This window comes from Mya arenaria, chromosome 14 (assembly GCF_026914265.1).
Source record: "Mya arenaria isolate MELC-2E11 chromosome 14, ASM2691426v1".
Classification (NCBI taxonomy): domain Eukaryota; kingdom Metazoa; phylum Mollusca; class Bivalvia; order Myida; family Myidae; genus Mya; species Mya arenaria.
In genome coordinates this window covers 61,097,305-61,114,937 of record NC_069135.1, presented here as the reverse complement: position 1 = coordinate 61,114,937, position 17,633 = coordinate 61,097,305, and positions in this window count along the sequence as shown.

Here is a 17,633-nt window from a genome sequence, read left to right as displayed (position 1 = left end):
AGTACTTACTTGTAGATCGTTTTAGTTTTCCCAGGCACATAATTCTTATAGCCCCTACGTTGTTAGTAACTTTACATGTATGTGTATTATTTTAAGTTTTGTATTCTATTTTATATGATGGGTTTACTTCTGAGGTAAATGCTTCATCGTCAAAGTTCATTGTATCTGTGTCGATCGCACCCAATAATGTTCGTACCTTGGAAGCTTCCATAGTCCTCAGTGTTGTTTGATGGGATTTAAAGAGGATCTGTAATTAGCCAACACATATAAATCTTTATAGCGTTAATTTGCATCAATATTATTTTGAAATTATCTCCGTTATCAATTCAAATTTCTACAAAAATGATATTGCCTACTGTATTAATGCTCCAGTCAATTGTAACCGCCCCCCCCCCCAGTTCTGGGGGTATACCGGGGATAGCCGGGCAAATGGGCCTGGTTTTTTGCCTTCCAGGCAACCCCGCAGTGCCGTATATATTCTTCTTGCAAAAATACCGGGGAATGGGCCTTACCTTGGGTGCGGGTGCATTTGGCGGGGATTTTATTAGCAGTTTGTCTCCGCTATTCCCCGGACCTGGGGGGAGCGTGGTTACAAATGACTGGTGCATTAACACATATTCATTTACATGTATGTCATTCCGCCAAAAAAAAATGTTCAGATATCATAAAACACTTACATGTGTCGATTGTTTATCAAGTATCTTGATATCTGTAAATCTGGGACAGAACTGACAGGTTGTTTATAAAACGGTTATCATGACCCAGAATATATTTATGTGAAAAAAACGACTCTAATGACAAATTCAATACAGTTTAGATCACTGTCGTGTATATATTGAACAATTTTGTCATAATTATTCAACATCGATTTATAATATTACTATACATGTGTACATTCTTTCGCCCAGTGTTAAATGGTAGACAGTTGTAGCGTAACAAGGATACATAAGAAATGTCAAAATAATAAAAAAGTATCCCTGATTGCTCATTGTAGACAGTTGTAGCGTTACAAGGATACATAATAAATGTCAAAATAATAAAAAAGTATCCCTGATTGCTCATTGTAGACAGTTGTAGCGTTACAAGGATACATAAGAAATGTCAAAATAATAAAAATAAGTATCCCTGAAAAGCGATGGCTCATTATTGTTGCTAAATTTTCAATATACATGTTTGAACGACTATGATGTTTATTTTTTTGTGGAGCCCGTTTGTGGTGAGCGAGACAAAGTTGTCACAATAACGGTTCCGTGTAAATTGTATGTGCCTGTGTCAATTTGTCCGTACGTTTGTCCGTCTGGAGTAAACCTTCTCCGGGCTGTATCTTGACCATGCATTATAGGATTTCAAAAAACTTGCCATGATGGTTTCACTTTGATAAGGCGGCGTGTCGTGCACAAGACCGAGATCTGTACCTCAAAATTCAAGGCCACATTTAGAGGTCAAAAGTTGAAATGAGTACTCTTGATCAGACTGTACCTTGTCTGGGCTGCCCCTTAACCAAGCATTACAAGATTTCCAAGAAACTTGACATAAATGTGTTTGAGTGACAATCAAGTGGTGTTTCGCATACATGTCCTCAAAATTCAAGGACACATTTAGAGGTCAAAAGTTGAAATGAGTACTCTTGATTGGACTGTACCTTGTCTGGGCTGCCCCTTAACCAAGCATTGCAAGATTTTAAAGAAACTTGACATGAATGTATTTGAGTGACAATCAAGTGGCGTTTCGCATACATGTCCCAGGTCTGTACCTCAAAGGTCAAGATCACACTTACAGGTTAGAAGGTAAAAATAAGTACTGTTGATAGAACTGGTCTGGACTTAATCCGACCGGGCTGTAATTTTACCATGTCTGACTCTCATAGGATTTTTAAAAAAACACATCTGATTCACCCTGATGAGGCGTAGGGTCACAGGTTCCACATATTGTTTAACTCCATGTTATTCTGTACTGCAATTGCATGTAAGAGCCTTTTGTTTGTTTCAAAGGCTCTTTCAACGGGCTCGGCATGTCGCCATTTGGCATCTTTCCTATTAAATGCATACAGTTGACTATGCTATTCACTTCACGTAAAAGTTGCTAATCTAAGTAAGTAATATATATATATATATATATATCAAAAATATATAATAGCTTGTTTTCTTTTTTTTACTTACTATATGAGCTATCACAGTCTGCCTTAATTTTGTTTCAGTACTTGTCCTTTCGGGCATGTAATTGAAGAAAATCGCTTACCCAAAAACAAATTGCTCAAAATATTTTTTTTAAAAACCAACAAAAATCAAATTGTAGTGATCATTTATTCCCTAAAGGATAACTGCAAATTGAAAACAAAAACACAAACGAGAGAAGAATTTAATTAATAAGCGTCCAAGTTTCGGGCAGAGGCTTAGACGCTTATAAATTTATTATTTAATAAATAAGCGTCGGGCAGACGCTTAGAGCCTATTAATTGAATACTTCAAATGCTGAGCACCTGGAATGCTGTGACTTCACCAATTCATGCGTAAATATATACGAAGCTAATATTTAGAACATTCATTCAGGATTTATGAATTGTTGCTGAAGAAATTAAGAAAACTGAGAGATTTAAATTCCGGAAAAATGCACTTGCCCGTTTGGGCAACCACCTAGGAATTTTGACTTGTCCGAAACAGTATTTGCTTGTCTCGGGCTTTGGGCAACCCAGTTAAGACGAAGACTGCTATCAGCTATATAATATTACTAACTTTACTCCTTTAGTGTACCAAAATACCATTGAAACATGGTGCACGTTTGTTGAATTTTACGGTCATACGATACGCTGAAAACATCCCAGCATGCAATGCAATATTTTGGCTTTTGTGCGGAATTTGTGGCCACGTAGAATTGAAATTGAAAATCCCATTTATAAAGGCTTTTTTTTTATCTACATACATAAATCAAATGCCTTTTTTATTTGATCATAAAAGACAAACGAGTTAAACATAATATTGCATTCAAATTGATGTTTTTTCTTATGTGCACAAATCTATATTTTGAGGGTTTTGTTTTTGTAAATTTCGCCAACAAATTGTGTGACGATTATCAGTGCACATGTATTCCATGTGATAAATTGCGTCATAAATGCTACATCGGAAGGCAATATTTTGCCACGAATAAAGACTTTAAACAAAGATAACTTTCCTATTTCTAAACCATTTTAAAGGAAATATAGCGCAGTCTACGCCGCTTACAGAGCCCCGCCTTTGGTCTTTTACCAGAGATTGATTGAGTGTGTAGTTTCTTAAAACACTTCGACAAACCTTTTCGCAATACGGCCGTCTCAGACGGAGCACTGTCAAAACATTATTTTGGAAACAGGTTTGTCGAAGTGTTTGATGAAACTAATCACCTTATCCAACTCCGGTAATAAAACGAAGGCGGTGCTGTATAACGGCATAGCCTGCCCTTTGTTTCATTCAAAATGGTGTACTTAAAGAAAAGTTATCTTTGATTTAAGTCTTCATTTTAAGCAAAATATTGCCTTCTGGCGTAGCATATATGACGTAATTTATCACGTGGTATGCACACACTGATTATTCTGATAGAAGATTTGACTACACTTGTAGTACAATGACAGACGCCATTAAAATTCATTATCAAATTCCTGATGTTTTTAGGCCAAGGAAAGCAGTTAAGAATGGTTAGAGCCGAAACGAGACTGACCCTCATTAAAGACTGTATTTTGTGCTAAAAAATACTTATTTTCATTTCAGCATGTGTTGTACTTTAGATTTAAAAATATTGTCAAAACATAGAACAAGGAACACCCTTCGTGAAAATTGTCTGTTTCATATTGTAACCTGAAAATATCTTAAAATATTAAAGGTATTCTGAAGGATGGATGCAGTTCCAGGCAGAAAGGCACCCATGGAATCAGGATCGGCTCCTGACCCCACCTACTGCCAGCCATGCGCAGGAGATGGCAATAAATTCCTTCCTGAGGCCTTCTGTCCTGTCTGCAAGGAGTTCCTGTGTTCTAACTGTGCCCGAGTACACCGGAACCAAAAGATAACCAAAAGTCACGTCCTGCAGGAAAATAGCAATATGCTTTCCCCGAACCACGTTGCAGAGAGTGAAGATGAGAAGTACACAGAAACATGTAAACTCCATGCTAGAGAGTTCATAAAATACTTCTGTCCCAATCATGAGGATCTTCTGTGTGGAGATTGTTTGGCTGAAAAGGAAGTTCATCGTTCTTGTAAAGTAGAAAAGATTTCTCAAGCAGCAAAATATGATGTAGAATACATCGGTATAAAGACTGGTCTTGTGCAGATGGTCACTGACATCAGCAAGCTTTCACACGACATAAAAACGGGTATGAAAGCAGTTGAAGAGGAAAGCCTTACCAATATTAATGAGCTTCGCAAATTCAGGACTGGAATTAACAAGTACCTGGATAAGAGGGAAAAAGAGCTCTTGGCAGAAATTGATCAGAAGAAACAAACATCCAAGATGTTGCTAAGTGACCTGAAGTCGAAATGCACAAACATAAAATCAGACACTGAAAAACTAAAGTCTGAGCTACCAGCACAGGAAGCCAACAACATGCATCTGTTTGTAGTAGGAAAGCGAGCTATGAAAGAGCTGGCAGGTCTTCAGACTGCCATGGAAGATGTTGACAGGAAGAGGAAAGTTTCACAGGGACCCTGCAACTGAGCAGTTGCTAGCTTTTAAAAAAGCAATAGGAAGGTTGGAAGAGGGTAAATCAACTTCGGCATTGTGGCAGCAACAACGACAGCAGGAGATGAAGCAGCAACAACACAAACATAGACTAGTTACATCACAGAAAGGTGACCAACTTGAAACTTCCATATTTAATATATATAGTATAATTAGTTTGTTTCAATTATACTCTTCATTTAATAACAATATAGAAAATTTAATACTTTTGTCTAATGCAAATGTATTTTCAAAAGTAATTATAGACATATTATACATTCAATGTTGTTTTCGATAATAATGGCCGAGGAGTTTTGAATGGTTTACCGGAATCTGTCATTTTCTTTGAAATTGTTGACTTCAGTGCTAAATCAGTTGATATATTAAACATGACTGACATCGGTTACTTCCATTTACAACACAATTACTTTAAATGGTTATTAAAAATTTAATTGATTATTTTTCAGTTTCAAAAAAGCTATTTGCCACAAAAAAACGGTGGTCGCATATTTTTAGCTCACCTGTTACTTTTTGACAAGGTGAGCTTTTGTGATCGCCTTTTGTCCGGCGTGCGTCGTGCGTCGTGCGTCGTCCGTCAACAATTTACTTAAAAGACATCTTCTCCTTAACCGCTGGGCCAATATTAATACAACTTCATAGGGATGTTCCTTGGGTGGCCTTCTATCAAAGTTGTTCAAAGAATTAAATTCCATGCAGAACTCTGGTTGCCATGGCAACCAACAGGAAATTTTTTAAAAATCTTCTTCTCCCAGACCACAAGGCTTAGGCCGTTGATATATGGTAGGTAGGATCACCAAATGGTCCTCTACTAAGATTGTTCAAATTATGGCCCTGGGGTCAAAATTGGCCCCGCCCTGGGGGGTCATGGGTTTTCTCTATATGTTTATAGTGAAAACTTAAAAAATCTTCTCCTCTGAACTTACTTGGCCTAGAGCTTAGATATTTGGCATGATTCATCGTCTAGTAGACCTCTACAAAGTTTGTTCAAATTATGGCCCTGGGGTCAAAATTGGCCCCGCCCCGGGGGGTCATGGGTATTCTCTATATGTTTATAGTTAAAACTTCAAAAATCTTGTTCTCTGAACTTACTTGGACTAGAGTTTAGATATTTGGCATGATTCATCGTCTAGTGGACCTTTACAAAGATTGTTTAAATTATGGCCTTGGGGTCAAAATTGGCCCCGCCCCGGGGGGTAATGGGTTTTCTCTATATGTTTATAGTGAAAATTTAAAAAATCTTCTCCTTTGAACTTACTTGGACTAGAGCTTAGATATTTGGCATGATTCATCGTCTAGTGGACCTCTACAAAGATTCTTCAAATTATGGCCTTGGGGTCAAAATTGGCCCCGCCGCCTTGTGGGGTCATGGGTATACTTGATATGTTTATAGTTAAAACTTCAAAAATTTTCTACTCTTAACTTACTTGGACTAGAGCTTAGACATTTGGCATGATTCATCGTCTAGTGGACCTCTACAAAGTTTGTTCAAATTATGGCCTTGGGGTCAAAATTGGCCCCGTCCCGGGGGGTCATGGGTATTCTCTATATGTTTATAGTTAAAACTTCAAAAATCTTCTCCTCTGAACTTACTTGGACTAGAGCTTAGATATTTGGCATGATTCATCGTCTAGTGGACCTTTACAAAGATTGTTCAAATTATGGCCTTGGGGTCAAAATTGGCCCCGCCCCGGGGGGTCATGGGTTTTCTCTATATGTGTATAGTGAAAACTTCAAAAAAAATCTTCTTTGAACTTACTTGGACTAGAGCTTAGATATTTGGCATGATTCATCGTCTAGTGAACCTCTACAAAGAATGTTCAAATTATGGCCTTGGGGTCAAAATTGGCCCCGCCCCGGGGGTCATGGGTATACTTGATATGTTTATACCCTTCCCTAAATTTGCCACAAATTGGACGTGGAAAATGGGTGGGAGTTGGTGGAGTATTGGAACGGGTGGCACTTGGTGAAACGATGAAAAACAGAAGAAAATGGGCCTTGATCTAATTTTTCACCATTTTCCACCAAATGCCACCCCAACGTGCCAGTTGGTGGAGTATTGGAACGTTTTCCACCAAATGCCACGTGGCAAATATTTTCACCAAATGCCACCCCAACGTGGCAGTTGGTGGAGTATTGGAACGTTTTCCACCAAATTCCACGTGGCAAATTTTTTCACCAAATGCCACCCCAACGTGGCAGTTGGTGGAGTATTGGAACGTTTTCCACCAAATGCCACGTGGCAGTTGGTGGCAAAATTTTCACCAAATGCCACCCCAACGTGGCAGTTGGTGGAGTATTGGAACAATTTTCCATCAAATGCCACGTTCAGTTTCTTTGATCTTTTTTTCACCAAATGCCATGCCGATGTGGCACTTGGTGGAAATTACGTGGCACTTGGTGGAAATAAAATCATGGGATTATGAAGTATGCATACAACAACCTAAGAACCAAAAAAAAAACCAAATCTTTGCAGTCATTTAGTTTCATATGTACACAAAATTACAAAGGATCACAGTTGATGGTGAAGAGCTGTCTGCATTTCTACATTTGGAGAAATCCTGAAAACAGTTTTAGTATTATTTATTTTGGAGGTTTCATTTTAGCTATCATTATTCAAAATATATTTTAAAATTAGATGCATAAATTAAATGACAACATTAAAAACATACTCTAAATATGTTTCTTCAGCTTTGGGCCTAGCCAGATTAATACCAAGTATTACAACAAAATGATATACCATAACTAAATATAGAATCCAGCCTCATACATTGAATCATTGCAAATATGTTTTACAAGAGCATTCGTCTGTTGTATTAGCAATGACAATACAGGTAAAAAGTTAATTAAACTAACGGTTTTGGTATTTTGAATATTGAAATGTCAATAACCTGTTTCTTAAAATTCTTTAGTGATGCACATCCGGTTGTTGTTTTCTGCAAGATTGGCTATACTTCTTCTGCTATAGAAGTTCTCTATTCATATTTCTTTCTGAAAAAGCGATCATTTTAATAAATCTGTTCAATATAACAGGGTTTGCCTCACAGAAGAATGTTATTTGTTCTACAAATGTCTTTGGAAACATGTGTACACCAAGATTCACTTGAATATCTTTATTTTTTCAAAATCATGCAGCCAACAACATGAATAACACCAAGGCTTTGTCAATACCTCAACAACTTTTCTTAAAAACACACACACCCTTTAGATCATATACATCTTCTACATCTTTTCTTGACTGGCATTTAATATTGTTTATCTCGACCTTTATAGCACTTAGCACTTTTAAATAAGTATGAGCTAATATAATATAATAAAACAATGAGGTCAGTCTTCATTAGAAGTTATTGTAATATTCAAATATTTACCAAAAAGGTCTTAGAATCTTGTCCAAGTAGATTGTCATCGTTATGAGGGGTTTTGTCTGGAAACAAATGTGTATAACATTTCTTTATACATCTTCAACTTTCATTGTACAAATTGAATGATACTTTTTAAACTTAGTACATTCCTTGACTGAGTATTTGTCAATTCCTTTGGAATAATGTGAAACATACTTGACAGTACATGCATAAAGCTTATCTCTTAGTCAAACTTTAAACAAAGACAAAGAGCCTAATATGTGTAAAAATAAAATAATAAAATGATAAGTCATGATCTTTTTTGGTTGTTAATATGATAAAAAAAAAAAACAGTTACCTCCACATTTTTTTTCTCACTATTCAAAGTTCCACAAAATTAATGCTAGTAACTGTCAGAAGATTCAAATATTTTGAGGAGATTTTCCAGCAGAGAGGTCATTCCGAGTTTAAATCAAACATTAATGGGGTCCCTGTACCTTTGGGGAAATAGCAACAGAGAACATGTACACAGAAAACTTAGTTTAACTCATCATTATCATGATCATGATAATCATCATCACATTGTTGTTGTTGTCATCATCATCATCATCATCATCATCATCATCATTATCATCATCATCATCATCATCATCATCATCATCATCATCATCATCATCATCATCATCATCATCATCATCATCATCATCATCATTATCATCATCATCATCATCATCATCATCATCATCATCATCATCATCATCATCATCATCATCATCATCATCATCATCATCATCATCATCATCAGTAACAACATGTTGTTGTTGTTGTCACCACCACAATAATCATAATGATCACTATCACCACCACCACAATCATCATCATCACCAATACCACCACAATCATCATATTCACCAACACCACAATGAACTACCAACAACACCACAATTGTCAAAATCAACCACCACCACCACCACAATCATCATAATCACCACCACCACCATCATCATAATTACCACCACCATCATAATCATCAACAATAGAACCACCAACATCGTAATCATCATCAGTAGAACCACCAACATGATGAAGAGTAGTAGGACATGTAATTATAGTAGTAGTGGGAGAAATCCCCAAAATAGTATTACCAGTTAGTTTTAAATAGTAGCATATGTAATGATGCTAAAACAGCAGCATGAACAGCAACTGTCGTAAATGCTTTTCTTATTCCATGATGATAAGTAATGGTTCCATTTTACAGAACTCTTGAGATTTTCTAAGTCTTTTTTCACCAAATGCCACCCAAAAAAATAACTAAGTTCAGTTTTTCACCAACTGCCATATGAAAAATTAACTAAGTCCAACTTTTTCACCAAGTGCCACATGAAAAAAAAACTAAGTTCAATTTTACACCAACTGCCACCTCCAGTTGGGTGGAAATTTCATGGCAGTTGGTGGAATTCTTGATATTCCACCAAGTGCCACCCATTTTCCACCCATTTTCCACCAAATGCCACCCAAATCCATGGCATTTGGTGGAAGTTGGTGGCAAATTTAGGGAAGGGTAGTTAAAACTTCAAAAATCTTCTCCTCTTTAATTACTTGGACTAGAGCTTAGATATTTGGCATGATTCATCGTCTAGTGGACCTCTACAAAGATTGTTTAAATTATGGCCCTGTGGTCAAAATTGGCCCCGTCCCGGGGGGTCATGGGTATTCTCTATATGTTTATAGTTAAAACTTCAAAAATCTTCTACTTTAAACTTACCTGGACTAGAGCTTAGATATTTGGCATGATTCATCGTCTAGTGGACCTCTACAAAGATTGTTCAAATTATGGCCCTGGGGTCAAAATTGGCCCCGCCCCGGGGGGTCATGGGTTTTCTCTATATGTTTATAGTAAAAAAAATCAAAAATCTCCTCTGAACTTACGTTACTTAGAGCTTAGATATTTGGCAAGATTCATCGTCTAGTGGACCTTTACAAAGATTGTTCTAATTATGGCCTTGGGGTCAAAATTTGCCCCGCCCCGGGGGGTTAGGGTATTCTCTATATGTTTATAGTTAAAACTTCAAACATCTTCTCCTCTGAACTTACTTTGACAAGAGCTTAGATATTTGGCATGATTCATCGTCTAGTGGACCTCTACAAAGATTGTTCAAATTGTGGCCTTGGGGTCAAAATTGGCCCCGCCCCCTTGGGGGGGTCATGGGTTTTCTCTATATGTTTATAGTGAAAACTTCAAAAATCATCTCCTCTGAACTTACGTGGCTTAGAGCTTAGATATTTGGCATGATTCATCGTCTAGTAGACCTCTACAAAGTTTGTTTAAATTATGGCCCTGGGGTCAAAATTGGCCACACCCCGGGGCTGATGGGTTTTCTCTTTATGTGTTATAGTGAAAACTTAAAAAATCTTCTCCGAACTCACAAATATCATCTAGTTGACTTGTACCAATATTGTTCAATCTTTGGCCCTGGGGTCAAAAAATGGCCCCACCCGGGCGGTCATGGGTTTCCTTATATATGTCTATGATGAAAACTTAAAAAATCTTCTTCTCCAAAACCAAATGGCGAAGGCCTTAGATATTTGGTATGAAGCATCGTTTATCAGACCACTATTAAGATTGTTCAAACTTTAGCCCTGGGGTCAAAATTGGCCACGCTCCGTGTTCATAGGCTTAGGTTTTCAATATTTGTATATAATGGAAGAATGTGCAATATATGACAGGTGAGCGATTCAGGGCCATTTGACCCTCTTGTTTCTCTACATTTTTCAAAAAAAAGGTGCCGTAAATCCATTGAATGAAACATTAATTTGGTGGTGGCCTTATACATTTTACAAAATTCATTTAACAGTGCGGGAAATTAAATCTCATTACCGTGTATGCTTAATATCAGTATACATCTTAAAACGTAATAGCTAAATGCTGAATTTGATTTCACTTCATTCATTAATTATTGGAAGAAGAAGGGGTATATTGCTTTGCACTTGTCGTTCAGGTAGAACGGTAGACCAAAGCTTGTCCGAGTGATAACTCAACAATGCCTGGAACTATGGATCTCAAATTTGACTTGGAGGTTGGGCATGACCAGTAGATGACCCCTAGTATTGATTTTGAGGTCATCAGATCAAAGGTCACAGTGACCTTGAACATGAAAAACTCATCTAAGTGATAACTCGACAATTCTTGGACCTATGGTCCCCTAACTTGACATGGAGGTTGGGCGTGATCAGTTGATGACCCGTATTGATTCCAAGCTTAAGGTCACAATGACCTCCTTAAACACATCAAATTTGAAATGACATAATAATCAGCTAGCATATGGGTCCTTGCATATTTTATTCAATTGTCCAAATATCCCTTACAACATGGAGCTTAATGGGTATAATGTTTGACAAACATCTCTTGTTTAACTGTTAAACATGTTAAATTGAGATTATCCTGTCACCTGCATACAAATCGGTCCAATAACAAGGTGCCGTGTAAACTTTAGTTTATTAGGATAGTAGACCACGTGATGTTTATCTACAGTCAGGTGGTCATGTGACCGCGAAAACGAACTTCTTTTATATATTCTGCAATGTCAGAAGAAAAGCAGAACTGCCGTTTCAGTATCTTATCAATGGACCACTAACAGCCGACCTCAGCAATCACTCGCCCATAAAGTCCCATCATTATGCAAAATAATCACACTGGCAAAACAATCGACCTGAAATCTTCATGAGATGTGAAAATCTTACCCCACCCGCAAATGCTGGAAACTGTGAAACAGCATTCAACGATACTCGTCGATAGTTTATTCCATTTCTGTGGTGAATGACAAAATCTCACTTACAACAGAAATGAATGATCTCTTTGCCGGTGCAGTTATGATCATTCAACATTATCAACATCATTTAAATCCATTTAATATGTTGCGATTGTTTGTAAACACTCGTGATCTTGAATTTTGACCTGTGTACAGTACTGTACTCTGACTTGCGGAATAATTGTTACATCATCAGATAATGTTCAGAGACTGATCCATGCTTATGCACGTTTAAAAGTATTTTTATGTTTTGAATTGATATTGACGTATTAAAATGCAATGACTTTGAATATAAACGTACTAAAAAAGTTGAACAGTGTTACGAACTATTTTGGGGGCGATTTAAACATGGATACCGAGTGTGATGACGTCAACAGGGAAAAACAGTTGTCCCCCTTACTTTTAAAGATTCTTATTAATTTTAAGGTTTTATAGCGTTTAATTAAACAAAGTAACAGGATAAATAGAATACTAGGTTAGTGCCGTGGATGGAGAAAGTTTATCTGGCTCGGCTGCGGATTTTATCGGGTTCGCCTTCGGCTCACCCGATAAATTCCTCCGCCTTGCCAGATAAACTTCCTCCATCCACGGCACTAACCTAGTATTCTCTATTTATGATTGCAAGGCATTTAAACAAATCATAAAACAATTAATTAATACATGCTTTATTAATATGTTCATGCCCACATTAAACTAAAAACATATTTTCAAATCAGTTAATCAGGTTATTGTTTTGACTTAAAACGGCATATTTATTGTGTTGGGAATTAAAACAGAATAATTGTGGCTGTGCCTGAGAAACACACTTTATTTAATTGTGTAACCGGGGGTATAATATAACGCCTTTGTAGGTCTTGGAATATATATTTATTGTAGATGTTGAAGATGAAGCCTGCAATATAAAAGATGATTCATCACCTTTTTGCAGTAGTATTTAAAGATAAAACAATAATTAATGATAATTACATAATATATACATATATATATAATGAATAAAAGTAAAACAATACACTTGATCTAATATGAAATAACAATATAACCTACTGGCAGCAAATTACTCTTTTGCAAGAATATTAAACATTTTACGTAAACAATGAATAGTGGTCCGTTGGTTGCAGTGTTCAGTACAGGAAACACTTCCCTGGCTGATACTGTTCCCTAGGGTTACACCGAACACTTCCCTGGCCGATACTGCCCCTAGGGTTACACCGAACACCTGCCTGGCTGATGCCGCCCCCTAGGGTTACACCGAACACTTCCCTGGCTGATACTGACCCCTAAGGTTACACTTTGGTCAACGGAATACTTCTCTGACTGATACTGCCCCCCCCCCATGGTTACACCGTATACTTTTCTGACTGATACTGTCCCTAAGGTTACACCGTATACTTCCCTGGCTGATACAATGCCCTATGGTTACACCATATACTTTTCTGACTGATACTGACCACTATAGTTACACCGTATATTTCTATGACTGATACTGCTCCCTATGGTTACACCATATACTTCCCTGGGTGAGACTGCCCCCAATGGTTACACTGTATTCTTCTCTGACTGGTACTGGCCCCTATGGTTACACCATGTACCTCTTTGACTGAGACTGTCCCCTATGATTAAAACGTATTCTTCACTGGCTGTAACTGCCCCCTATTGTTACACCGTATACTTCTCTGGATTATACTTTCCCTATGGCTACACCGTTTACTTTTCTACGCTTATACTGCCCCGTATGGTATATTGTATATTTCTCTGGCTTGTGCTGCCCCATTTGGTTACACCATATATTTCTCTAACCGATTTTTCCCTAATAATTACACCATATACCTCTCTAACTGATACTGCCACCTTTGATTACACCATATACTTCTCTGGCTGATTATGTCCCCTATGATTGCACCATATATTTATCTGACCGATTTTTCCCCTAATAATTACACCATATTCTTCTCTGGCTGATACTGCCCCATTTGGTTACACCATATATTTCTCTAACCGATTTTTCCCCTAATAATTACACCATATACCTCTCTAACTGATACTGCCACCTTTGATTACACCATATACTTCTCTGGCTGATTATGTCCCCTATGATTGCACCATATATTTATCTGACCGATTTTTCCCCTAATAATTACACCATATTCTTCTCTGGCTGATACTGCCCCATTTGGTTACACCATATATTTCTCTAACCGATTTTTCCCTAATAATTACACCATATACCTCTCTAACTGATACTGCCACCTTTGATTACACCATATACTTCTCTGGCTGATTATGTCCCCTATGATTGCACCATATATTTATCTGACCGATTTTTCCCCTTATAATTACACCATATTCTTCTCTGACTGATACTGCCCCCTATGGTTACACCATGTACTTCTCTGAATGATACTACCCCCTATGGTTACACGATGTACTTCTATGAATGATACTACCCCCTATGGTTACACCGTATACTTCTCTGACTAATACTGCCCCCTATGGCTTCACCATGTACTTCTCTGAATGATACTACCCCCTATGGTTACACCATGTACTTCTATGAATGATACTACCCCCTATGGTTACACCGTATACCTCTCTGACTAATACTGCCCCCTGTGATGACACCTTTTACTTCTCTGTACAATATGGTGGCTTTTTTATAAAATAACTTTAAGAAGACTTATTTGTGATTGAGAAACAAATAAGAGAGGGAGAAAGTATTTTCGTGTCTATGTTATCACTTTTTAGATGCCCATCTAGACAAAGCAGCTGATAATCATAAAAAAATAAAAGTAATGACGGGCGGAACTAAGTAAGGGCGGTAAACTAGAAAGAAACTGTTTTGTTACATCTTATTGGGTGTTGAACGAACTATAAAACCAAGAAATTGCAAAATATTTACTTTTTTCTTCTCTGACTGGTACTGTCCCCTATGATGACGCCATATACTTCCCTGGCTGATACTCCCCTCTATGAAGGCTGTTTCTTCATAAAAATACTCTGTTTTGGGATATTAAACTCATGGGAGAGGGCGAAAGTATTTTAGAGTCAGTGTGATCATTGAAAAATAATGACGGGCGGAAAAAAACTAGGGAAAGGGGGGGGGGGGATCGTAATCAAACTGCTTTTTACGTCTTATTGGGTGTGTTTCAATTACTATAAAACCAAGATTTTGTAAAATAATTACGGTATTCTGATTTCATTCAAAACGTGTGTTTAAATTCAAATTCATGTTCAAAATAGAGGCTTAATCGGAATATGCTTTTAAGTATGATTTTATTTTATATCATTTGAGTAAACAACATTTTTATCACCAAAACTAAGTAATAAGTTTTAAACACAACACTCGGCATGTGTAGTTTATTATATTAATTATGTTCATACCATTTCCTTAGTTCAGATTTGAAAACGACCCATGAATATGCATTATTAAGCTTCAAATATCTCTTTGCGTACATGCCGATGCTATATTTTGTTTATGCATTCATCAAGATCATGATACATGCGTTTACTATGAACAGATCTTAGTTTGCAAAATGTTGAATTATAGTGATGTGGATATAAATTAAGAAACACTAGCGCAAGTAGTTGTTCATCAACAGTTCTTTTGCGATATTCCAGCCTTAAACCAACGCCGTGCAAACCTGAGCCAGTCCCAGTTATGCAAGCTGCCTGACATTCCAGTGAAGGGATCAAATGACACCCGTGACTGCTTCCTGAACAGTTTGGCTCTCTTGCCTGGAAACATGCTCCTACTGGCTGACTTCAACAATAACTCAGTAAAGCTTGTGGACAACCCTACCAACACGATGGTGTCCCAGGAGAAACTGCCAGTTAAGCCGTGGGACCTGTGTCTCCTGCCCGGGGACAGGGCAGCGGTCACTCTGTCTGACTTGAAATATATACAGTTCGTATCTACCCAGGGTAATGTCACGCTACAGGAAGTTGTTAAAGTAGATGCACAATGTTATGGAATAGATTTCTGTAATGGCAACTTGATAGTGCCTTCTACTACCCATGTAGGGTTGTGTTGATGGACATTAAGGGAAAGGTGAAGAAGAGTGTTGACAAAGACAGCAGTGGAAAACCTTTGTTTCTGTATCCGTCGTATCTGACAGTGACTAGGGAGAGCCAAACTAACGTCGTATATGTCACAGACGGGAACACCGACACCATAACCAAGCTGAGCATGTCACTCGAGGTGCTCCAGTCGTACCAAGATCCGTTACTGAAATACCCATCTGGTCTGGCAGCCGTGGGGGACAACCAGCTGCTCGTGTGTGGGTGGGGCAGTTACAACATCCTGTTACTGGACACGCTCACCTGCAAGATAACCAACCTGCTGACTAATACTGCCCCCTATGGCTACACTGTGTACATCTCTGACTAATACTGACCCATATGGTTACACCGTATACTTCCCTTGCTGATACTGCCCCCTATGGAGGCTGTGTCGTCATAAAAATAGCTTTAAATAAGACTTGATTGTGATTAATAAACAAATAAGAGAGAGAGAAAGTATTTTTTAAGTCCGTATGATTAGTTAGCGTTACTAACACTTCTTGCCAAGAAAGAGCATTTTGTATTGCATGTTGTTTTTTTTTATATGTGTTAACAAAAAAAGCTATTTCTTGAGCTTGTGATAATGTTTTTAACATGTTACAAGCGTCTGGCTCACATTTCACACGAATTATTATTTTCGATTTATGACCCTTTTAAAATGTGAATAAATCCCTTTAATGGTTGATTTATGATGGAATATTTTTCTTATGAACATTTCTTCAATGATATTTTTAAACCATTACAGCTATGATCCTGTTAAATAAATATATATATAAAACTTGCCCCGATTCCTCCAAAACTCGTATTATATATAATAAGCCTGGTGAGCTTAAGAATCTTATTTCATTAAACAAAATAATTTAACTTAAACTTGAATTAAACAAAAACAAATATCAAAACTATTGTGATCATTATAAAGATAATTTCTATGTTTTGAAAAAAAGAGAATATAATTCGATTATACAAAAACATAGTGTACTATTAAAGCTTCGTCCCGTTAAAAGGTACTATAAGATTTTTCGAGAAACTGCATGGGGCCTACATATCTTTTTATAGAATAAAGATGCAAGACAGCACATATAGCCATGCTAAACTGATTCAATGTTTAGCGTCGAGCTCCATTTTCAAAAATTACCAATATGCGGGAAAAACAAAATGGCAAAGAAAAATCAGATCTCTTTACATCAAATGACACATTGCCAACTTCCAGACTTTGCCGGACCAAAAAAATTGTTCGAAAATTGAAAATTGAAACCGGTTTGTTATTTTTCAATTAGCCCGGACCGATCGAATCTTAAACGTTTGGAATCCCTGAGACTCCCAGTGTGTCATAGTTTTTACCCAGCTCATTATTATGTAAGTTATTAACCTCCAGCATATTATATTTGTTTGCTTAATTTATATTTCGATAAATGTTGCTCGTCTCATTATTAAATTTGAAAACCTCCCTATCCAATGATGCTTAATATTAAATATGGCCTGACCCAATAATATACTTTTCTATAGAACAATCATAAGGGAAATATACACTTAGATGTATCATAGGATTCATAAAGATTAACGGAGGTGCTAAAACTTTACCATATAACTTTAAAACCACATTCTGTTATCGAATAATCATTACATCAATCGGCAATAAATAGCGGACCATGATATACCGGGATATATCATCTGATTTTATTGATCACGTAGCCCGGTATCAACATAACCCGGGTACCGGATA